Source organism: Panthera pardus, unplaced genomic scaffold, assembly GCF_024362965.1.
Source record: "Panthera pardus isolate Hobbes unplaced genomic scaffold, ASM2436296v1 HiC_scaffold_11, whole genome shotgun sequence".
Lineage (NCBI taxonomy): Eukaryota > Metazoa > Chordata > Mammalia > Carnivora > Felidae > Panthera > Panthera pardus.
In genome coordinates this window covers 30,085,627-30,093,284 of record NW_026526666.1, presented here as the reverse complement: position 1 = coordinate 30,093,284, position 7,658 = coordinate 30,085,627, and positions in this window count along the sequence as shown.

Here is a 7,658-nt window from a genome sequence, read left to right as displayed (position 1 = left end):
ATGAGTTTGAACAAAGTTAAGACAAATGACCAGTGGGTATAGAATTCAGATTTTACCAGATTTATCAGCAAGTATTATTCTTATGTATGTGCATACAGAGCACACACTCACTCAGGCCTCTAGAATTCCCAGCTCTCACTTGGTGAACAGATTCAGGGTCACATTCTAGGAAAAACATGAACAACTTTGGCTGTGCTTTTGATGAAATGTTATTCCACGTGCAATTCTGGAGTGTTGTACTAGGTGTCCTTCAGCTGGAGACGTACTGTGCTGCATTGGCAATCTTTTGGTTTGGTGTTTGAATGCTTGTATCTCTGTAGATTGTGTTTTCTTTTCGGTCCTTTGAATCTTGATTTAAATTCTTCTCATAGGAGTGATGGGCACTGCGGAGGGCACCTGTTGGGATGAGCACTGGGTGTTGTATGGAAACCAATTTGACAATAAATTATAGTTAATATAAAAAAATAAAAAGAAATTCTTCTCATAGGAAAATGATGCAAGTGTCTGAGAGGAGTTATCTTGCATAGTAATGGTGATGAAATCTATCTTCAGCCAGCCTTTCTCTTTGTCAAAATGTCAAATGTGTGTGTGTGTGCACGGGCGCACCCATGCCTCCATATACACACATACAGGCACCAACACATATATACTTGAAACATAATTTTGAGCACCTACCTTGTGCCAGGCCCAGTGCTAACTTCTATCAATTCAAATTAATATAAAATATTTAAAAACTCACAGTGCAGTAGGAGAGGCAAATAAATAAGTAGTATAAAAAAAATAGGAATGGCTTGAGAAACAAATGTGCAGAGAAGAGGAGAGGGTATCAGAGAAGGCTTTGTTTGAGCTGGGTCCTTAAGAATAAATAGAAATCTGCAGGTGAATAAGAAGAGAGGGTAGTCTAGTCAGTGAAGAGTTCACACAAAGATGTGAAAGGGTGTGGCACTCCAGGGAACGGGAGCTTTAATGCAGTGTGGTGTAATGCACACAGCAGTATGTGAAGAAAGATGAAGCTGATAGAAGCAGGGGCAAATTTGAAAGGGTCTTGAACATTGTGTCAGAGTCTGTACTTTATTCCGTAGGCATGTGAGAAGCTGACTCAAATTAAGCAAATGGTTATGTAAGTTATTAAGGCATTTAGGAAAGGTATATAAAGAAAGTATTACATATACATTTTTAAAGTTTCATTTATTTATTTTGAGAGAGAGAATGGGGGAAGGGCTGAGAGAGAGAGGAAGAGGGAGAATCCCAAGCAGGCTCAGCGCTGTCAGTGTGGAGCCCAACGCCGGGTTCGATCTCACGAACCTTGAGATCATGACCTGAGCTGAAATCAAAAGTTTGATGCTTAACTGACTGAGCCCCCCAGGAACCCCAAGAAAGTATGATATATTTTTTTAACATTACACTGTAGTGTACATGGCATAACATGGGGTTTTTCAACCTCACACTATTGACATTTGGGGTCATATCATTCTTTGTGTTGTGCATTGCAGGGTGTTTAGCAGCATCCCAGACCTCTACCTTCTAGATGCCAATAGCACCTGCCCCCAGTTGTGACAACCAAAAATGCCTCTAAATGTTGCCAAATGTCTCCTGGGGGGCAGAACTGCCCCAGTTGAGAACCACTGGTGTGCCTTTTGTGGTAGGTACTATGCTAGAAAATTCTTCCAGAGACAAAGTGAAAGTATAGAGTGAGTTGGAGGAAAAAAGAAAAAGAAAAAGCACTTTAGCATAACCTGAGCAGCTGGGACAGTCTGCTCTTAGAGATCACTTTAAAGAACTCAAAAATCATTTTCTGCCAAGTAGTCTCTATTTCCCAGGTAGACAAGTCTTTTGACTATGTAGTTAGGTGGTCTTATTCCTGGCTGTCTGTCTGGAGCCACATGAGACCAGAGCATCCACTCTGAAAACCATTCTCTAGCCAACTGCATTAGGTAAGTAAAATGTGGTATATTCTGGCATCTACCAAGAGGAAAACTGGTTGTCATGGGTGATTTTTACACAGGAACAATGCTAAGGTGAAATATTTTTTCAGGAAAATAATTCCAGTGACTGAGTAACATGTGTACTAGAAGCAGAAGAGGTAGGGGGTGAGGCCCAGAGAGCCCAATAAGGAAGCTGCTCCTATACTCTAGGTAAAAAGTGATGGAGACTCAACTGACATAGTGTATACAGGAATAAGAAGGATGGGGCCACCTTAGGGGACAGTTCCAAAGTAGAGTCGACAGGATTTATTGGCCAGTTGGATGGAAATGAGAAGTTAGGAACTGAGGAAGACTCCATGTTTCTGGCCTTGGACAGTGATTGCACTCCAACATTATTTACCATCAGTAATACAGAAGGATCAGACCTAGTTTGGTCCCTTTTGTCTAATAAAATAATTTTCTAAATCATTATAAAAGTAAATATTATAATTACAACTAATTTATAAATTCAGAGCCATTATAATCACTATTAATTCTTACTAATTGCATAGTATCCCGTATTAATTCCTTTAGGTTAAAATACTAGAATATTTGTGTCTTTCCCTTGTTCTGATTCAAACTGAAGAGAGAAGATCTATACAAAAAAAATCAAATTATGAAACAAAACAACACTATCATAAATGGTCCAAATAAATGCCAAGTGTGTTTCTGGCAACGAGTTCCATAAGCTCAGAAAACAGCAAGAGCAGAAACACATCTGAGGCTTAATCTGATGGAGGTAGACCTTACATACAAGTTAACATTGAAAGATTATATGGTACATTCCATCCTTTACAACAGCAGTTCTAAAATATGGTTCTGGGGACCCCTGGGGAGATATAGGGAGATATCTGTGAGGTCAAAATTATTCTCATAACGATATCAGGACTTTACCTTCTTCTCTCTCATTCTCACACATATTTACAGAAGAATTTTTCAGAGGATACATGACGTGATGACATCATTACTCTGACAGTGAATGGAATGTGTCCTTGTATACTGTTGAGTTTTAAAATTTTCTGCTTTAATTTCTAATGTGGTAAATATCAATCTCTATGTAAACAACATAAACAAAAGCTCTTTGGAGCATCAAAATTTAAGTATGCAGGGATCTTAAAACAAGAAAGTTTGACAACTGCTGCCTTAGTCTACTAAAAGGCATGTTCGACTCTGACCTAAGATGCAACGTGTTTACCTCAGTGACACACAAGGCCTTGCTCTAGGCCTTTGGGTACTATTGGCTCAAAATCTGCTCTGTTGATGGCAATTTAGCTTCTCTATAGATCTGAAGTCACTGTTCTGTCTCCTACTTTTTGTTGCTGATGGAAAATGATTCTGCTCCATGTTTCCTTAATCTTAGGTCTCCTTAGTATGAGGTGGTGCCGTACGCTTCAACACCTCGGTCAGAAACACAGTCCATACCCTTTAAAATTTTACATACATACTTACAATATTTTTAAAGTATCTAAGTTAAATTAGATCTTATTATCCTTTCAAAGAAGACAAAACTTTTGAACAATGACACTTTCCTCAAACTACCCACCCTTCCACTCTCAACTAATGCTCATGTAATTGTCTAGAATTTTAGTTCCAATTTGTTTTAAGCACAAAAATTATTAGTAATATTACAGTTATATTATTGTCCTACTGATTTGCATTTGTGAGAATCTGAGGGTTTTAAATTTCCAGAGTCCTTGGGGCTCCTGGCTGGTTCAGTCAGTGGAGCATGTGACTCTTGGTCCCAGGGTTGTGAGCTTGAGTCCCACACTGGATATAAAGATTACTTAAAAGTAGGGGCGCCTGGGTGGCTCAGTCGGTTAAGCGGCCGACTTCGGCTCAGGTCACGATCTCGCGGTCTGTGAGTTCGAGCCCCGCATCGGGCTCTGTGCTGACAGCTCAGAGCCTGGAGCCTGTTTCAGATTCTGTGTCTCCCTCTCTCCGACCCTCCCCCATTCATGCTCTGTCTCTCTCTGTCTATAAAATAAATAAACGTTAAAAAAAAATTAAAAAAAAAAGATTACTTAAAAGTAAAATCTTAAAAGAAATTAAAAAAATAAGTAAATACCTAGCAGTGCTATTGCTGGGTCATAGGGTAGATCTATTTTTAATTTTTTGAGGAACCTCCACACTGTTTTCCAGAGCGGCTGCACCAGTTTGCATTCTCACTAACAGTGCAGGAAGGTTCCCATTTCTCCACATCCTCGCCAGCATCTATAGTCTCCTGATTTGTTCATTTTAGCCACTCCAACTGGCGTGAGGTGGTATCTGAGTGTGGTTTTGATTTGTATTTCCCTGATGAGGAGCAACGTTGAGCATCTTTTCATGTGCCCATTGGCCATCTGGATGTCTTCTTTAATGAAGTGTCTATTCATGTTTTCTGCCCATTTCTTCACTGGATTATTTGTTTTTCGGGTGTGGAGTTTGGTGAGCTCTTTATAGATTTTGAATACTAGCCCTTTGCCCGATATGTCATTTGCAAATATCTTTTCCCATTCCGTTGTTTGCCTTTTAGTTTTGTTGATTGTTTCCATGGTTTATATACACAATGGAATACTACGTGGCAATGAGAAAGAATGAAATATGGCCTTTTGTAGCAACGTGGATGGAAATGGAGAGTGTTATGCTAAATGAAATAAGTCATACACAGAAAGACAGATACCATATGTTTTCACTCTTATGTGGATCCCAAGAAACTTAACAGAAGACCATGGGGGAGGGGAAGGAAAAAAAAAAAGGTTAGAGAGGGAGGGAGCCAAAACTGAGAACAAACTGAGGGTTGATGGGGAGTGGGAGGGAGGGGAGAGTGGGTGACGGGTATTGAGGAGGGCACCTGTTGGGATGAGCACTGGGTGTTGTAAGTAAACCATTTTGACAATAAATTTCATATTTAAAAAAATAAATTAAATTAAAAAATAAAAAATAAGCAAATAAATTTCCAGAGTCTTTGTCTGTCTGCAAATACCATTATTTCCTCCTTACTTTTGAATAATAGTTTGATTGGGCATAGCAAATAGTACATTTCTGGTTGTACACTTGGGAAACAGGCAAAGTGATTTTTGATCCTGTTCACAAGCAGGCAAAGAAGTTTTAGCTTCCTGCTTAATGTGGGAGGTGTTGGGTCCCAGTTCTCAACTGGTGTGAAATGTGATCCCTGGTGGCTTTATCTACTCTCAGCTCCCCATGGTCTGTGCAGCTTTCGTCCTTGCTAACCACTGGGTTCCTTCCTATTTCTAATCCAGAAAAACTTTCCTTTTTTGTTTTAGATTATAGAGTTGCATATATATTTAATATTTTACCTATCATTTCTATGCGTTTGGAGAAGAGTGATGTTTCTGCATGTGTTCAACCCACCATTAGACCTAGAGATCTGAGCACATATCCTCATAATGGAGCTGAGGGATCTATTTGCCAAGGTCCAGAAAAACTAAATCTTTTTGACGTACCAAAGCAGGCATAAAATGCAAAGCACCAAATTAGATTTTGTTAAAGATCCTAAATTAGAGCTGAGCAATGCTGCACTTGGATTGGTTAGTACAAATTAAACAGAACTATTTCATTCAAGTTTATGGTCATGTAGGTTAATTAAAAATTTCTCTTTAGAAATACAGCCCCCAAGACTCTATGTAATTTAAATAGATTCTACATTCATGCAGAGTGAGAATGGCAGTTTCAATATTTAATTCTTGCTTCATAAACTTTGAAGGCTAAAAACACATCCTCCCCAAGTTGTGAACACTCTTTATGTTGGAAACAACTCACTAAAGGAAACTTGGAGTTGCTAGGTAACTTGGTGCCTGTGGAAGGCTTCTGATAAAATGTATTTAAATCAGATTTCCTGGAGCAGATGGGTAAACTGAAGTGGAAAATAAATTCAAATGATCTGATATTGGCTTTTCATGCTAAAACTAAAATCTCTTTGCAGTCAAAGCTCATACAGATCTTTTTAACTGGGCAGGTTTAAGGTAGCCTTGCTGCAGAGAGCATCACATCTCATTCTCTGTAACATGAAGCCATCCAAGTTTTATAAGCTGAATTTCCTTCCAGAAACTGAGGAAGATCCATGAAGAATGAATATCACATGGAGAAGGAAGCATCTTTAAATAGGTCCACTTTCCTTCCCTCTTCACTAGGTACAACCCTTTCTGATAAAGTTAAAAGATCTAATTACGGTGGTCTTCTCTTTAATTCTTCCATACCTTTTTTCTCCAGATCTTAACAATAAAAGAAAATAGTCAAAGTAGAGCTGAGTTTCTGGGTAGTGAATCAGCCAAGTCAGAATCCCCTAGTCTTCAATGGTTAGGCCAGGAGCTCTTGGAAATCAGAAGAAACTGAATTTATATGAGGGTGTACAAACTATAATGTAGCTATAAGGATCATCCAATAACCAAATTGCTACTACCTGAATGTACATAGGTCAAGAATGAAAAGAAGCTGTCAGTTATTTCTCAAAATTTTTTGTATGAGACATAGGTATTGGGGACAAGCAGTGGTGGGGGGCAGTGTACATCATCCTCTACAAGAAATTCTTCAAAAATCTTTTTCTAAAGGAGGAACTTCAGGGGCACCTGGGTGGCTCAGTTGGTTAAGTGTCTGACTCTTGATTTCAGCTCGTCATGATCTCACAGTTTCATGAGTTCGAGCCCATGCTGGGCTCTGCGCTGACAGTATGGAGCCTTGGGATTCTCTCTCTCTCTCTCTTTCTCTGCCCCTCCCCCACGCTCTGTCTCTAAATAAATAAATAAATAAATAAAAACAAAGGAGAAACTTCAGTCACCCTATAACTCCCAAGAGTTGCTTTATTACTCAAACATCTATAACCTTTTAGGATTGGTGAATTTGCATAAAAATAATTCAAAAGCAATCTGGTAGTTAACTTATCAGTTCTGGTAACTAAAGATACCCAAAATCCTGGACACAAAGCCCCAGGAAAGTGTCATCACCTCTCTAACAACATGCATAAAAAACACAGATGAAATAAGAAGAGGAAAGTGATCTCAGAACTCAGCATATGTGTCTCTTGTTACTGTACTGTGAGAATTTTCACCATGAGAATAAAAAGGGCACTCTGGGAGAAGGAGACAGCAATGGGAAGCAGGTGTAAACAAGAATGGCATGTTGTGGAACTGCAGCTAAGGGATATGGCTCACACTGAGTGGCTACTGCCTGGCAGGCACTGTACTAGGTTCTTCACCTGTGTTATTTCACTTAATTATCACAGCACACATACCCAGAAGACATTATTTTTTTCCATTTTATAGGTGATAAAACTGAGGCCCCAAGGGGCCTAGTGACTTCAAAGAGGTCGCACAGCCCATGAATGGCAGAGTCAGATTCAGAAACAGGTCTGCCTGACTTGAAAGCCCATGGCACTTCCTCCAGAGACTCAGGGCCCTAAGGAGGGAGTGGGATAGCAGACACTCTCATATACTGCTAATGGGAGTGTAAATTGGTTCCACATTTTAGAGAGAGATTTAACAATATCTGTTGAAAGGTTTGTTAAGTGTACACAACCATCAGATTCAGCAAAATTGTCTTTTGGGAATTTATCCTAGAGATGCACTTTCACAATTACACAATGATGTATGGAAAAGGGTGTTTATGCCGGCATGGTTTGTAATAGAGAAAAACTGAAGGTATCCTAAGTATCCATTAATAGGAGATGGGTTATGGTAAAACCCACAAAATCAAATATAC